The sequence below is a fragment of the Macaca mulatta genome, chromosome 7, assembly GCF_049350105.2.
Source record: "Macaca mulatta isolate MMU2019108-1 chromosome 7, T2T-MMU8v2.0, whole genome shotgun sequence".
Lineage (NCBI taxonomy): Eukaryota > Metazoa > Chordata > Mammalia > Primates > Cercopithecidae > Macaca > Macaca mulatta.
Window position 1 is genome coordinate 47,188,815 of NC_133412.1, and position 17,777 is coordinate 47,206,591.

At 47.0% G+C, this 17,777-nt stretch overlaps 1 long non-coding RNA gene across 1 annotated transcript in view; it reads left to right on the top strand.

The window, feature by feature from the left end:
- Window positions 1-14,338: 14,338 nt before the first annotated feature.
- Window positions 14,339-17,777, top strand: part of LOC106999221 (uncharacterized) — a 101,667-nt gene continuing 98,228 nt past the window's right edge. Inside the window, exons 1-2 of the long non-coding RNA XR_013395345.1 lie at window positions 14,339-14,477; window positions 15,379-15,384. This is a non-coding gene — a long non-coding RNA (uncharacterized LOC106999221). The remainder of the gene's footprint in view (window positions 14,478-15,378; window positions 15,385-17,777) is intronic.

Consider the following 17,777-nt stretch of genomic DNA (forward strand, 5'->3'; position numbering starts at 1 on the left):
GTCTGGCAGCAACAGCATACTGGCCATTGACATGGGCAAAGGTCACTGTCCTGAGATGTGCGTGCAACAGAATCATGGGGCAGCTTTAGCAGACCATCATCAGACAGCTCAGTGGATGCAGCTGCCTTCTGAGTGTAAAATATTTGGATTCAACTCGGGCGGGTGAACTTGGACAAGGTACTTAAACTTACCGAGACTCAACTTCCCCATCTGCAATAGGGGACTCTTAATACCTACCCTTTGTGCCTGGTGAAGATAAAGTGAGAGTCATGAGAGAATGTCCTCCTCCCCTTCTTCCACTGATGTCAATTCATGATCACTGACCTCATCGGGAAGTTATCTGACTCAGGTGTATCAGATCTAGCAGGTACAGTGACCTCTGTGCCACTCATACGTCCCTCAGTTATTAGGTACCCGGCTTCTGGTGATGTGAAGAGTGTCTGTTGTAGGCACTGTTTCTGAATTGTTAATAAAATAAGACAGCTCTGGTCTGGAGGAGAGTTGGGGAGAAACCCAGGAGTCAGATTAAAGCCCATGTCCAGGCGGGCATCCCTGACTGCTCTTCTTCCCTCCCTAAAGGTTCTGAGGATCAGCTTGTTGCAGCTTCCTCATTAACCCTTTCACCCATCATGGTGCTCATAGTGGGGATCTGCCCCTGAGCCTGGCTGGGGAAAGGAAAGCAGCCCCTTAGCATGCCACCACCCACCTCACTGTTCCCAAAAACAAGCACTCTGGCCGTTTGCATAATAGGGGCTTTATCACTAATCAGAGAAGGTGAACACACCAGGCAGCAAAACAGTAAGCACAGAGAAAGGCAAAGTCTCCAGCAATCTACAAATCCCTGATGCCACAGGCCCTCACACATGGAGGCCCTACTGGACTTATTCTTTCTGTGCCAGGCTGGGTGAAGAGAACAGGAGCTAGCAGCTTTCATCTGCTCTACCATCACACTTGCAGTTTCAGGGGACTTCCAGACCAATCAACCACTCACTCCATCCCCTTTGCCCACCCCAACGCTAGCACCTCTATCCCAGCATTATCTGGATCTATACTTTGTCTTTGCCTGTCTCTGGACTGTGGGCTCCTTGAAGGGAAGAAGAAAGGTGTTTTCTTCCTTCCTGGGTCCTCAGAGCTATCACATGTTTCCAAGAAGGGGATGGGGAAGTTTGGCCTCAGGTGTGAGGAGTAGTTGCCTGGGTCATTGGCTCATAGTGTGGGTGTTTCTGGGGTCCATGCGGTTACTCAGATGGTGCTCACCTTGCTGGGCTCTGTCCCACTCTCTCCTTCTTCTAAAGCATGCTTCTGGGGTGTGAGAGGTACACTCAGAGGGATAGTCATTGGAGTGCATTCCTAGCTTATCCTTCCTTCCATCGAACTGCCTGCTGAGTGGTTTGCCCCAGTAAGAATTTGCCAATTTCTTGTCTTAACTGTATTCTATTACACCTCATAAAGGTTGTAGCCCAAACGACTCTGAGTTTCAGGATCACAAAGCATCAGTATAGGAGGAAGCCTTGGAGAGTGTGTGGTCTGTCTGAAAAATAAAAAGAAAAAAAAACAAGTGGATAAAAAATGGGATGGTGCCTCCTCAAACCTGAGTGGCTTTTCAATGATCCCACCAGCCTTCTGGGCCACAGCCAATATGGAGGGCTAAGATGGGCATGGTTCTAGTGCAAGTCCCTGTACAGGTGCACGCCATCTGTCAGCAGGCATCCGCAGATGTTCAGATTTGGGCAGCCTTGCAGAAGATTTTAGGGTGCAGGCGATGGTTGGATTTTTCAGCTTAAACTTTGAGGTTTAACTACCCATAAATGGCTTCAAGGTCTATTGCATGCCACCATTTGTAAACTGACTGAAGTGGAATGTGAATTGTTGGTGTTTGAGGCTTATAAAAGGAAATAAGATTTGGCCTGGGAAGGGTCTTGTCCATTGACCAGTATCTCATCCCAATTTGCCCTCAAATGTTCAAACTCATGAAATGATAACCAAGAAAGCCAACTGCTCGGGTTGTGGTAGCAGTGTGGAGGAGGAGGCCATGAAGAATAAGAAAGTGATGATTTTAAGCCAGAAAATAGAAACTTGAGGTAACTTAAAATTTTCTTTTTCTTTTCTTTTTTTTTTTGAGATGGAGTCTCACTCTGTCATCCACTTTGGAGTGTAGTGGGGCAGTCTCAGCTCACTGTAGCCTCCATCTCCCAGGTTCAAGCAATTTCTCCTGCTTCAGCTTCCTGAGTAGCTGAGATTACAGATGCACAACACAACCCTGACTAATTTTTGTATTTTTAGTAGAGATGGGGTTTCACCATGTTGGCCAGGCTGGTCTTGAACTCCTGAACTCAGGTGATCCACCTGCCTTGGCCTCCCAAGGTGCTGGGATTACAGATGTGAGCCACTGTGCCTGGCCATCATTTTCAGGTATATATCTGAAATAAAAAAATATATATTTTATCATATGAGATAAATTATGTGTTATACTATGTCTTAGTCCATTTTCTGCTGCTATGACAGAATACCACAGACTGGGTAATTTATAAAGAAAATAAATTTATTCGTTGCAGTTCAGGAGACTGGGAAGGCCAAGGTTGAGGGGATGGCATCTTGCAAGGGCCTTCTTGCTGTGTCACTTCATGGCAGAAGGCAGAAGGGCACAAAAGCCCAGGAGAGCAAAAGAGAGCTTAACTAACTTTTATAACAACCCACTCTTGCAACAATGAATCCTTTCTCACGATAATAACATAAATCCACTGATGAGGATGAAGCCCACCTGAATTAATCACTTCTTAATTATCCCACCTTTTAATACTGTCATGATGGCATTCAAATTTCAATGAGAGTTTTGGAGGGACTTTCAAACCACACCATGCTGGTTTTAGTAAATTTAGAGATTCACAAAATCTTTGGGATATATTCTTTGGAAACGTTATAGAAAACCTAAGGCAATAGCAAAAATCTAGAAACAACTGAAATATTCCTCAGTAAAAGTGGTTATACAATAGGATCAATACATAATGTTTATGTTAATAACAATTAAGCATGATATTACTGATATGTACTAAATATATTATGGTACTTTCATATTATAGAATGTATTACAATTGTTAAAAAAATTTAAGTGATGGTTTAATAAATGAAAAAAGCAAGGTGCAGAGAAGAATGTGTTAGTGTGAATCCAAATCCATTTATGTATTTCTTTTAAAATCTTATGCGCATTTATCTCGGGAGAGGCTCCATTTTTTTTATTCTGGAAAGATACATAGGAACCTGTTGATGAGGGCTACCTGCAGAATCTGCACATCAACTCTCTGAGCCTCCGTTTCCTCACTTGTACAGTTGGCTTTATAATCTCATATTCAGGATGTTTGTGAAACTCCAAAGAGACACCTCCTGGGCATAGCTCTTTGCCAAACATACAGCCTAATAGAAACAGCAGCTATTGGTGTGTGCTTGAGGCAACGTGATGGGGGGAAGTTCCATGACCTCTGCAGTCAGGCAGATTATGGCCTGCTACCCTTTACTTGTATGGATCAGAGGGGAGCTGTCTCTTGCTTCTGAGCTTCAGTTTTTTGCACAAATTCTTAAATGTAAAGATCCTAACATAGCCCCTGGAATAGAGCATGTGTTAGCTCTGCTTCTGCACAGCTGTGGAAGTCACACTCTGTAGGACTTCCTGACAACTGTGTGTGGGCAAAGGGTGCTTCCTATGAACCCTCCTGGGGCTCCACTGAGCCTGGAGGCCCCTCTCCTGATTGGCAATGGACGGAGACCTGCTCTGGGAAGTGTTCCCACCCACCAGGCTCCTCACACTTCACTGGCTAGTGGATAGCCTTCCGGGAGCAGGCCTAAACACCCAAAATCAATTTGCTAAAAGCCAATTTGCCAAACGATCAATTCACTGAGTGACTAATTTGCCATAGGACTAAGGATTTGTTTTCTAAATTTCAGTTTCCCTGTGGCTTTGCATAGAAGTTCTGGTTACAGAATTTTGCATGAGTCTCAAAGTTCAGATGCTGAGCCCAACTCCAGCACTCAATATTTTATAGAGAAAGGATAGGCTTGCTCCATCTCTCAGCCTCTGCCCCTGAATCTGCCTCTTCTCTGCTTTTTAAGTAAGTCTTTCTTTCAGATGCAGTTTCTATCTTCTCTCTTTTTTTTTTTTTTTTTGCAAACCTGGCTCTCTGTTTTCTTATGAACAGACATCAGCAATGATAGATTTTTGATGGAGTGGAGGCCCAGACCTTAGCCCTAAGGGGGTTCAAGACCATGCACTGGGGTAATTAGTGGAATGAAAGAAAGGGACATTTCTTGCAAACCTGAGTTTGTGATCTAGGACTTATATCCACTTATTATTATTATTTATCATTTTAATTTAAGTTGTAATAGACATTGAAATAGCATTTCCAGGTGAAAAGATCTATTTATTTATTTATTAGATTTTAGACTTTGAAGCTTAGTTTAGAAGCATCTTATAGCCAGCACATAGGTGGATAAAATGTGTAGTCAGTCCAAACCAGTAGTTTAAGATCTTGAGTTATTTTAACCCTTGATTTCCCTACATTTCTTATTTATTTCTGTCTCTATGTCTATCTACTTAACCTTATGCCTATACCTACTTATGAACAGGCAATTCAGAAAAGCAGACTGATCCCAAATGTTTTCATATGCTTTGGAATATGTGGTACTTTTTAAATTTCTAGATTTTCCCTCTTAGTAGATTCAACATCTTCATCTGCAAAGTAGGCTAAAGACATCTACCCAATGAGTGTTCTGTGAGTATGAAAAGAGACAGTGGGTGGAAAACGCTGTCATTATTCATGGAGTTGAGCAGATGCAGGATGTTAATCTGGGTGGACTTCCAGAGAGGAAGAGCAAATCTCTATGTGTGCTGCCGCTTGGAAGAGAGATGGTCTAGGCCAGGATGATAAATCGCCATAGCCAGGTTGAAAAGCAGAGAGCTCCTTCTTTGCTGAAACACTTCCTGGATTCCCCACCTGCCCAGATCAGGTTCTTTGCTGGCCTGGAAGTCCCTGCTGCTGCTTCAGCCTCATCACAGCCTCCTCTTACCCGTGTGACTCTGAGTTCCAACCACACTGACTATCTCCAGATATCTGGAATGTTCCATGCTTCTTCCTGCCTCAGGGTCTTTGTGCAGGCTGTTTCCAGTTTCCCATTTCCCTACTAAAGACCATCTTTAGGTTTGAGCTAAAATATCACTTCTTCTCTGAACTTTTGGTGACTCTACCACAGCTATGCTCCCACTGACAAGTGTTCGGTTTTAGCACCCTGCATTTACTTATTCTTCCCAGCATCAATTCTAACGGCAGTTAATTAATTCATTGGGTAATTATTTGGTTAATGTCTGCCCTTTTTACTGGTCTATAAACACTTTGAAGTCAGAGGCTGTGTTCATGGCTGCATCTCAGCCTTTAGCACCGTGCCTGGCACGTAGTAGCACTTGGTAAACATTTTTTAAAATGAATGAACGATCAAAGCTGGTTCAGGGTCTCTTTGGAGGCAGGAGAGCATGGGACGACGAATGTGTGCCGGAGGGCCCTCTTGTTTCTTATTTTGGCATTCCCTAGTTCGGCTTGTTTTGATGTTTCCCTCCTTAGTCTGTCCCCTAGCCAAGTCTCTGCTTCTGCTCTGGGGGCTACAGTCAATCAGTCAGTTGGCAAACATTGTATGACGTGGAACAGCAGACAGCCTGGGTGACACAGAATGTAAGGTCTGTAGGCCCTCGGAGGAGGAAAATAGCTCGGGGGCTGGGATGACTGGGGGACTGCAGGGAGTGGTGGAACTGCGATTCAAGCAGATAAAGGTTGGGGGAGGCCTGACCAGCTCAGGAGGTAACCCTGTGAGGACCTCAGCCAGTCCCATCTGCCATCAGGGCAATGGCTGGCCTGGGCATTGGCAGCCTGTGTGTGCAATGCAAGAAGAAGGCCTGGAGGTAACATGGCCCAGGGAGAAGGGTCGCTCAAACCTGGGCAAGCCCCTGCCAGTACCTGCAGACAGAGCAGGTGTCAGCTCCCAGGTTGCCCCAGGGACTGGCTCGTGTTCTACCTGCTTGCCCAGGCCGAAGGGTGAGGGCAGACTGAGCTGGACTGCATGGGTCTCCAGCTCATAGGCATGACTGGGAATTGAGAAGCTCCAATTCTCTGACTTTTCCCAGGAACTCCACCTCTTCAACCCTTTTCTGGCCTTCAGTTTCTTCAGAGGTCAGTGCACTTGTTCTGCCCCCACCTCACTGAAGTCAGTGCATATGCCTTTTTGGTCCTTTTCTACCAGTCCTTTGACCTTACACTTATAAAAAAAGAAATGAATATTGCATAGAATTTCTTGTGCCCCACTTCTCCCTTATTAGAAACATTTTATGGGACCACAGAATGTGGGAGCTATGGGGAAGCTAGTTCAACCTGACTTTTGCAAGAGGAGGAGGCTCTGACCCCAGGAAGTAACCCGAAACTCCTCGACCCACTTCATCAGTGCATGCCTTCGGTCTAGAATGTTGGACATTTGCTGATGCCGAGAGGTGAAGCCAGCTGGACTTCCGGGTCAGGTGCAGACTTAGAGAATTTTTCTATATTGATTGTAATATGCACCAATCAGCACTCTGTAGCTAGGATTGTAAAACGCACCAATCAGGGCTCTGTGGCTAGAGGTGTGTAAAATGGACCAATCAGCACTCTGTAAAATGGACCAATCACACCCTGTAAAATAGACCAATTAGTGCTCTGTAAAATGGACCAATCAGCAGGACATGGGTGGGGACAAATAAGGGAATAAAAGCTGGCCTCCCCAGGCAGCAGGGGCGACCAGCTGGGGTCTCATTCTATCGCGTGGAAGCTATGCTTTTTCACTCTTCACAATAAATCTTGGTGCTGCTCAGTCTTTGGGTCCGTGCCACCTTTAAGTGCTGTAACCACTCACTGGGAAGGTCCCTGGCTTCATTCTTGAAGTCAGTGAGGCCAAGAACCCACTGGAAGGAACCAACTCCGGACACAATGCCTTAAGCCATCATTAGGTGCCATACTGAGTGGAGTCACTGGACAAGCAGCTAAAACTGGTCCCCATGGGGATGGGAAGAAGGATAGAACCCAGAGGTGGAAAAGCACTGGCGCAAGCATCACGAGAGTACGGTACTCTTTCTCTATCACACCCTGGCTTGGTGCCTCTATGAGTGGCCCATTCCTCGGGGGTCTCTTTTGTCATCTGCTGCATGGGATAATAATCTTGTCCCTGGACTGCTACTTTACCAGGAAGGTTGTGAAGGGGTTTATGATAAGATAGAGTTTGGAATGCGTTATGGATTGAATGTTTATGTCCTATCAAACTTCATATGTTGGAGCCCTAACCCCCAGTGTGACTATAGTTGGAGATGGGGCCTTTAAGGGAATAATTAACATTAAATAAAGCCATAAGAGTCGGGCCCTGAGCTGATGGAACTAGTGCCTTTGTAAGTAGCAATCTCTCCCTCTATCCGTGTGTGCTCCTGGCAAGGAGAGGCCGTGTGAGAACACAGTGAGGAGGCAGCCGTATACAGGCCAGGAAAAGGCACCTCCCCAGAAACGGAATCCACTGGAACCTTGATTTTGGACTTCCAGCTTTCAGAATTGGTAAACAATAAATTTCTGTTGTTTAAGCTGCCCAGTATTCTGCAGTATTTTGTTATGGCAGCCCCAGCAGACTAAAACAGAATGCCTGATTTCTGAAATCACCCCGTAATTCTAGGGGTGCCTGTCCTGGATCCTGGGCTGGGAGTCCTGGGCCTGAAAGCCTGAGAGACAGCAATGTGGGAGAGGCCACTCTCTAGGCAACGGAGAGAGAAGGAAACCTCCGGAAACATCAGCTTCTCTTGGGACGCTCCGCTCTGGGCTGCCTGTCCCTAGCCTCCATGAGCCAGGCTGACTGTGGACCCATCTCTCAGAGTAGCAAGGATCCTAAGCCCTGAATACTCAGCGTCATCACTAGATTCCTGTTTAAAAAGTCTATTGAGCAAAATTATATGGAGTTGTGCTTTCTTAAGAAAAATCCAACATTTCTTCTAATGTTTGGCGAGGGAGCTGCTGAATGTGTCCTAGCACCTTGTGAATGCTGTGTCCTTGCCCCTCCATGTTCTGGAAGTCCTGGCTTTGCAAAGCCGATATCAAAGGAGTCTTTGATAGCCAATCACTGTTAGCTCAGATTCACATGAAAGAACCTGGTTTTGCCCAATGCCACACCTCCAGCCTCTCCTCCACAATCCTCCGGAATGTAGAGCTCCAGCTCTGCCAAGACTCTCCCACACCAGAGCAGGCAGCATACTCTAACCTGGCTCTATCAACCCTCCCTCCCCTTCCCCCTGGTTCCCTCTTCCCTAGAGCACAGGAACACAGTGCCAAGGCTGGAGTTGTGGCACATCTTTCTCTCTCCTATTCCACAGTCTACCTTCCCTTCCTTCTCTCTTTCCAGCCCCCATGTGAGAGCTAGTGAGCCAATGCATGGAAAAGCAATGTGGGTGGAGAAGTGAGAGAGGCTGGTGGGTCTGGGATAGTCAGGGAGGCCTTCCTGGAGGAGGAGACCCCAGGCTAGGCTTTAAAGGATGGATAAGTTTGGAAGCACAGAGAGGGAAGGACAAACTATAGAACTCAGAGTTTAAGGATGGGTGTGGAGACCCTGGCTTAAGACTGTGGCATAGGGTGGAGGTCAGGGGTGTGCATGTGGAACTGGGAGGGGAATGGCTAAGAGAAGTTTGGAAAGCCAAAGCCCAGATATTTTCTTTGACGCAGAACCCAGTGGTCCCTGGCTGCAACCGCTGTAGCTAAATAAAGCAGTCACTGATTTTGAAACCACAGTGGGCTTGTTGCACTGTGATGGCAACTAATTACGGATTGTAATTTGTCTAAACACAGGGAGGTGTTTTGACCTGAATAGTAATAATGTGACAGGCTTCCTTTGGTGTCTTCCCACAGCTGATCCACTAGCCAGGGGCACGTCTACATACCCGCCCTGCTCTGGATGCCTGGCGAGGACAAGGGGAAGCGGGGGCGATGTCCACCCTGGCACAGGGAATGGTCTGCTCTGGATCTTCAAGAGGCAGGCCCTGGCGGTGGTCAGAGCCACGGAGGGACTTGGGGTCCAATCCTCTGTAAACTTGGGGCCGACAACTGGGTTGTCGTGGAGATGAAACAATGCGGAGGGGAAGGCACCTGCGCATTGTAGGTGCTGGATGCATGGGAGCTGTGATGACTGTCATTAGCACAGCAAAGGTGACTTCATTTTACAATGAGGAAACTGAGCCCCAAGGGGACGCTTGGCCGAAGTTCTGCAGTCACAGGCTTTGGGGCTTTCTGAGGACTCCCCTCAGCATCCTCTCATCCATGCAGCTTCCAACAGTATGAGTTTCCTCTCTCCATCTTGTCTGTATGCCCTAAGAGAATGGGGCTGTGGCATAAAGTGCTGTGCCCTCTCCCTGCCCCAGCATAGCCTAGCAGAGGTCCTGATAAATATTTCACAGTCACTCAGAATCATCATGTGGACAAGTCACTTTATCTCCCTAAGCCTCGGCTTCCTCATTTGTGAACTGGAAATAATGACTGCCTACCTGATGGAGCAGTTGTGAAAATGAACCTGCAGAACGTGCTCGGTGAGTGGTGCTTCTCCCCATTCCCCCACCACCATCCCAGCCCCACAACGCGGCTTCATCAAGAATCACGTCCAAGGAGAGGCCTTCAGGGATGTGTGCAACCATTACCTCTGTGCCTGCAGGGAGAATGCTGGCCTGGCAGTGGAACATCCCAGATGGATGCAAGGCCATGTCTGACCCTGATGGTGTCCAGATATGAACTCTGAACCCTCCTTGGGGGCTTAGTTTCTGTGCCTGATCCAGTTCTCTCCTTACAGCTTCCAAACAGTATGAGTTTCCTCTCTCCATCTTGTCTGTACGCCCTAAGAGAATGGGGCTGTGGCATAAAGTGCCGTGCCCTCTACCTGCCCCAGCATGGCCTAGCAGAGGTCCTAATAAATATTTCACAGGATCTGAGTGCAGAGTTCTCACTTTACAGCTGGAGAGGATCTGAAAGGAGCATGATATTCCTGCACAGCCCGGACTTATAGCCAGGTCTTCTGACCCACTCCACAGCTCTCTCTGCTGCCCTGTTGAGCTCATATCAGAATTGTCCTCTGCCTAGAATTCTTCCCAACCCCTCTGCTTGTCTCAATCTCATGTAGCCTTCAGGCCTCAGCTGAACTCTTACAGCCTTGACTTCCAACCTTGACTTGGTTCAATCAATCCCCCTATGCTTTGTTCTTACATCCTCTGGGGCAGATTTCTGGTTCCTTCCTGATGTCCATGATTACCTTCTTCTTCTGTAACAACTCCTGATTTAACGAGGAAGAAATATGTACAGTTAAAAGACCACATTTTGCAGCCTTCCGGGCAGCTAGGAAGTTGCCGAGTAAGCCTTCCAGGAAATTGAGAAGGAGTCAACTCATTTTTTCTCTTTGCATTTTGTTCTTTGGACCTTTCCTTCATTTTACCCAGAACACAAATGTGATGACTGGAGCCACAGCACCTATTTTGGGCTTGTGCACAAGGATATGAGAACAGAGAGATAGGAAAACCCTGAGGACTTTGTGGGAGCCACCTTTCCCACCCTGGGCTCCCCTTTTCTAGACTTGTTTTATGGAAGAGATAAAGCCTTCATTTGTTTTCATCACTATAGTTGGATTTCTGTTACTGGCAACCAAACCCAATCCCAATTGATAGGGGGGGACTCCTTGTAGTTCATGATAAATTATGAACTATAGCTCATAGTTCATAATTTTCATAGTTCATGATAATTATGGTCAGAATCATTTAATGCCTCCCTTACTAAACTGTGCTCTGTGAGAGCAGGGATCCCATCTGCCTTGTTTACTTCTGTATCCCCAGCAATCAAAACAGTGCCTGCCGCTGTTAGTGCCAGTAAATGCTTAGCAAATCTTTTTGAGTGATTACATCCTAGTGAATATTTGGTGGTCTAGCAGAAGTCCTAAGGGATCATTTGAGGAAAGAGTGGCTCTGATAGTGGCCTTTGTACTCATTGTGACAGGCTGCCCCAGCTGCTAGCAACTACCTTTCCTTTCTTGGTAAGTTGACTCCTCAATATCTTCATTTAAAAATCAAATTTTTGATGGAGTATAGTGGCTCATGCCTGTAAAACCAACACTTTGGGAAGCCAAGGTGAGAGGATCACTTGAAGCCAGGAGTTTGAGACCAACCTGGGCAACATAGTGAGACCTTGTCTCTTATTTAAAAAAAAATTAGCTAGGCATGGTGGCATGTGCCTATAGTCCCAGCTACTTGGGAGGCTGAGGTGGGAAGATTGCTTGAACCCAGGAGTTGGAAGCTATCGTGAGCTGTGATTGTGCTACTGCCCTCCAATCTGGGCAACAGAGAGAGAGACCCTGTCACACACACACACACACAAAATAAAAATAAAATTTAAAAAACAGAAGTTTAATTTTTTCCAATATGAAAGTCTCTTGGAGGATATTCTTTTATAACCTCACTACCTATGATAGCTGCTTAAAAATACAAAAGGAACAAGCAGAACACACAGGAAAACCAACTTTTTTCTGTTCACTCTCAGTTCTATGCAGTTGCTTTTTTCACATAGGCTCACGTAAAAATTTGCATCAACCCCCACTCTAATATCATACTAGAATTTTCCCACTTATTAAAAAGTTGGACTGAGTTATAATTTTTAGTGGAGAGACTGCAAGCTGTTTTCCATTGAGGAGAATTACTTGGTCTGTTCCCTCTTCATTTTGTACTTTGTGTTTGAACGATGCTGTGATGAACCTCTCTTTGTGCCCAAAGCTTTTTCTGTGCTTAGGATTATTTCCTTAGATAGATTCTCAAAGTGGAATTATTTGATCAAGGGAGGTACACATGTTCCAGTGTCATTTTGCAAAACAGGAGTCAATGCACGATTACGGGAATCTTAAGGGAGAGACCCACTCATTTTTCTTTTCTTTGGGCTCAGTTTCCCTAGCAGTAAAACTGAGCAGGTCCAAACAGAGAGAGCTCTAGGTTCCCTTACAGGTTCGAAGCTCTGCTGATGGTTCAGGAATGAAGCTTCCGACGTCTTTCAGGGTATAAAGTCATAAGGCGACCTGGGTGTGTCAGCCATTGCCTCTGGTTCACCCTCTGAAGAGCTGACCTTCACCATGGGGAAGTGGGTCATTGGAGCCTCCAAGCTGTCTTCCTATGTCTTCCTCACAATAATACTCCTTCCCCAGCTGCCAGCAAGCTTATGCTCTAGTGCAACCCTAACCCTTCCGGAGAGGGCAGAGAGCTTCATATCCTAGAGTCTGAGGGATGTGAAGGTGGGGATTCATCTTTGACAGCAGTAGCAAGAAGAGGGCAATGCTTAACCCAAAGGGACACCTTGAAACTAGAACATCAGACCCCACTGCAGGCCACTGAGGGACCTCAGCCCATGAGGCACGTAAAGTACTCATGTGCACAGCTAGAGATGCCATTTATGCTCTGTGACGAGGCTCCTCAGCCTTCTCCTCAGTAAGATCATATTACTGCATTTATTTTCATCTCAGTGACCTGCCAGACTGTGAGCTCCTTGAGGACAGTGATTCCTCTGATGTGTCTGCATCTGGGACACAGCAGGTGCTCTCTACCTGTTTTAAGTGAGCAAGAGAAGGGAGATGCCCCGATGTGATGGGAAGAATTCATGGTGAGATGGGGAGGAGAGCCAGAGCTCAGACAGGAAAGAGTGGGAGGGAACAGCTGACAGCGGGAAAAGTCCTGGGATGCTCCTTTCTCTGATTCAAGACAACATAAACTGAACCAACTCCCAGTCCCTGCAGCCTGGCCCTTCTTGTGTGTGCAGATGGTAGGCCCTGAGATGGATGTTTAGGGAATGAGTCCTCAAAGCATATACATTGGCAAGGGTGGCAGAGCGCTGTGGGTGAAGGAGAAGCAGGTGCAGAAAGAGGAGGCCAGGGGACTTTATGGCTCCTTTGTCCATCCACAAAGCATTAGTTTATTTATTCACTCATTTTTTCATCCAATATTTTTTAGCATCTGCTCTGTGTTATGTTCTGTGTTAGGTGCTGGGTGTTCAAGGAGGCAAATGAGAGCTGTGGCCCCTGCAAAGGCCAAGAGCACACTGAGGAAACGTCAGTACCTGGGAGGCGGTGTGTGGTGCCCAGCAGAGTGTGTGATGGGTGACGGGCATGGGCGGAACACTCACACAGAAGTGGCAGGGTGCCACAGGGGTGGCCGCAGGGGCGGCCATGCGTGGGGAAAAGCGACTGCCTGGTTTGTCAGTGGGCCCTGTGGGCAGCAGTGAGGCAACCCCCATGCAGTTCTGCAAATGGCACTCCAAAGGAGAGCTGGAGAATAGAGGAGGGAAAAATGGGAATTCCTTGTCATAATTGGGTAGAGCTTTGGAAGGGGTGAAGGTCATGAGTGGGAAACATGAGCCTAGAAAATATTGCTTACACATGAAAAAATGTCAGCCAAGATCAAACAGCAAATTACAACCTGACATGCAAGCTAGGGTCATGTCTGTGAAAATTCTACCTTTCGGAGGTAACGTGCAAAAAAAAAAAAAAAAAAAAAGAGGACTGTTGATTGCATGATGGGGGTAAGCTTATGGGTGATTTGTTAGATGGTTTTAAATGTTTAATCTTATTATGTAGTAGCTATAATCTTATTACAGTAGCGATACTAAAATTGAGGAGTAGAACAATGATAGAGTTTAGGGGGATGAGAGGTGTTTTCTTGAGATTGATTTCACATAGTGAAAGGAAACCCAATACAAGTAAGATGGAATGAATCCCCTCCACGTCTTCTTCTGTGACTGGGTCAGGCAGCTGTGAGCAGCCAAGAGAAGCCCTCATCTTACAGGTGGTTCAGCTCCACCTCCACTTCTTTTTGCAATTCACTGGGGATTATTTGTTTCTCTTAATGGGCAACAATTAGCTAATACCCCACCACTGCAAGCAAAGTAAAAGCTGGGCCTGTGTTAACAGTTCTCTTTTTGATGGGGTCATTGGTGTAACTGATAACTTCTAGCTGTATTAGGACTGGTAGCACATCAACATTGCTCCTCTGTTGTGAAAGGAAAATAGAAACGGCTAAGTCAACCGTACATAAAGGCTTATATTTGCTCTTCAAAAGTTTTTTTTGTTTTTTTGTTTTTTTTTTTTTTTTTAACATATCTTTGCTGGGGTTGGGCCATAGCTTGATGGATATTTGTTGAATGACTAATTATTGACTTATAGGCTAACAGCCTCCTTTGAAGTAGGCTGAGCAAACAAACCATTAAGTGGAACATGGTGTCTAGGTTACACAGCTCACTCATCTGCTGATCGCTGGGGCACACTGCTTGGTTATTACTACCTGAGACTCTGAAAGGAAGCACTAAAAAAATGAAGACAGAGGAATACCAGGAGAGAGAGGAGGTCCAGTTAGACCTAAAGGTGGGCAAGAAGAAGAGGTGAGATCCTCAGTATTGAAGAAGTGCAGTGCAGCACATAGGTGATGTCTTAACAGGGGTCTCAGTCAATAATTGTTTGGTTGCAAGAAATAGAAGTATTATAAATTTAGCTCTCAGTAATAATAATGATTTTGTTGGAAGTCTATAAGGAATCTCACCGAATTCAAAGGCAGGGATGACAACCAGACCTATGAGAGGCTCAAGGTGTACTGGAAAGTTATCAGAGACTCTCCTAGCTTCTTGCCTGTGTTTCTCTGTTTTTTTTTTTTTTTTTTTTCTCTGCAGACTGGCTTTCTCTGTTCTGCCTTTTCTCTCTCTCTTTCCTTCCTTCCTTCCTTCCTTCCTTCCTTCCTTCCTTCCTTCCTTCCTTCCTTCCTTCCGTCCGTCCTTCCTTCCTTCCTTCCGTCCGTCCGTCTGTCTCTCTGTCTTATTTTTTTGACAGTGTTTTGCTCTTGTTGCCCAGGCTGGAGTGCAGTGGCACGATCTTGGCTCAGCGCAACCTCTGCCTCGTGGGTTCAAAAGATTCTCTTGCCTCAGCCTCCCGGGTAACTGGGATTGCAGGCATGCGCCACCATGCCAGACTAATTTTGTATTTTTAGTAGAGACGGGGTTTCTTCATGTTGGTAAGTCTGGTCTCGAACTCCCAACCTCAGGTGATCCCTCCGCCTGTGCCTCCCAAAGTGCTGGGATTACAGGCCTGAGCCACCACACCCGGCTGTTCTGCCTTTTTTAGGTTTAAACTTACTCATTTAAACCTGGACATGATCTCTCAGGTTATAGGTCCAATACCAAGAATCTAAGTCCAGAGACCCGGGAGACAGAATCTGATTGGTCAATGGCTAGCCAATGGGGTGCCTCCCCTCAGTCAGAAGTCCATCGCTGTTCCAACAGCTGCAGCCAGGGAGAGGTACATGAATGCGGATAAACATGGCGGCAGGGACCTTTCCTGTGGGTGGTCTGGAAAAGAGGCACTGACTGAGCAGGCAGCACATTGGCTAACATGTCTGCTGTGGGAAAAACTGGAATGACTTGGCTGTTGGATGAAATATTCAACCACATGTAGAAAATGCCCACCATGTATTTTAAAAAATGAATAGCTTCTGAAGGTTGGAGTCCAGGTTGCCATAAAGGTCTACATAATACTTGATTTCCAAGGACTTTCCCCCTCGTTTTCCAAGTCTTTGGAGAGCGCAGTTAGTAGAAAATGTTAATGGCCAATTTTAGCAAATGACCATTTTGGTACTTCCAGGCCACTAGGGCTGGCTGGAGCTAATTTTTAGAATGCCCCCTTGATGATCCTGGCAACTTGTTTAATATTGACCTGGAGACACGGCGTGGGCCCAGATCCAAATGTACGGCTAAGCCTACATTTGCTGTACTTGTGGGCAAGGAAAAGCCGCCCCAATTACTCCATGTGGGTTTCTTGTCTCTGAATACTCCGTGAGTTGTCTGGTCTCACTGCAGAACTGCGGGGTGTGGTTGGGCAGGTTGTGCACAACTGTGCTCATGACTCCCCTTAGACTCACACGGGAGCCTTGATTCTATGCTGGTTGCACGGTTTCATTGCTGTGCCTCCAGGTTCTCCCCCTGGACTGTGAGCTCTGGGATGCAAGAAATGCGACTTCCTCTTCTATTGCTTGCCCAAGGGGCTTGTGCAGGCCTGGCCACTCCTTTCTCTCCTCTGTTCCCTCTGTCCCTCCGAGGAGACTCTCAGAAAGACCCTGCCACCCATCCTCACACCAGATGTGAATGGAGGTCACTGCAGTCCCTCTCGAGGGCTAAATTTTAAGGCCTGTCTTTCACGGTGGCAGAGTCGATGTTGGCATCTCCCAGTGGGCAGGGAGAGTGCTTTCCCGTGGAGTGAGTTGTGCTCAGTTGTGAACTCACACTCAGCGCTGGTAAGACAAGCTCCAAGGCAGAGGCTAGTTTTCCAGGTCTTCCTCATGAACACGTGGTGGCTGCACTAGCTTATCCACAGGGCCCTCCTACTCTAAGCTTCTGGTCCCAATCAGTAAGCGACTGGCCCTTACTAGACCCCCACCTACTGGGTACTTGGCTGATTGACGGAGTCACCATCTCTTTGCTTGGGCACCTGGAGCCCCTGAGCTCCAGTCCTTGCAGGCCTTTCCCTGCAGAGCCCAACCGCAGGGTTTGGCTGATAGCCTGGAACTGCCTCACCATCATTTTTCACTGGCCCCACCCCAAAGGACAGCCTCCCCAAGTAACCTTTTTCAGTTGCTCCAACTTCCCTGGAGTATTGACTTAGCCAGAGAGCACGCTCCCTCTCTAACCTCGGTGTGTTTGCTCAGCGGAGGAGTGGGCATTAGGTCCGCTTGACTCCATGAGCACACAGGTTCCTCTGTCTTTACAGGAGCGTCCCACGGAGGGGGTGCGGCGACGGGCAGGGGGGACTGAGGAGGGAGGTGCAGCTTCCTGTTCTGCTGCCGGTTATCACAGGCTGTTCTAATGCTGCTCAAACAATATTGAGAATAACCCTGGCTCAATAGCACCAGTGTTAGGCTGCAAAGTCAATATTGGCTGAGCAAACACAGCAAATAAGGAGTTGCTATTTGCGTAGCTATGAGTACTTGTGTGCTCTGGCTGCCTCGACAGGGCCCTTGGAAATGAACGGGAAGGAGGAGGGTGTCTGGAGGTGGAGTGGGTTCCTGAGAGGGGCTAGGCCAGGATTTCTCACCTTGGCATTGTTAACAATTGGGGCCAGATAGTTCTTTGTTGTGGGGGACTATCCTGTGCATTGTAGGATGTTTACCAGCAGCCCTGGCCTCTGCCCTCTAGATGCCAGTAGCACCCCCTCCTGATTGTCCAGAGAAACCAAAATGTCTCTTGACATTGCCAGATGTCCCCTGGGAAAGGACAGAGGGCAAAACCTCCCCATGCTGAGACACACTAGGCTGAGTGCAGGACAGGGCTGAGGAGCAGACGGGCTAGAAAAGAGAGAAGGGCTAGGAGGGGCCCACTATGCCTCTTTGACCCTCCAGCTCTCCAGTTCTCCAGCTGGGTCTCTCCCCAGTCTCTCGTGAGTGCCAAGAAAAGCCAGCCTCTTTAAGAACTAGATGCAATGTACAAGTGCCTCTTCGATAGAAGAGCCTTTTCAGCTGCTGGCTGGATGTCTGTGGCCACCTCCTTGCCCTTGCCCTGTCTTGGCACTCACTCCTGTTCTCCATCCCGAGAAAGAGAGAGGTTGTAAGATGCTCAGATAATTTATGTCTGTCTCTCTCTTGTAGAATTGCTGGCACGTTTTGCCCTGGCCGGTGACCTTCTCAGTCAGACATGCCTATT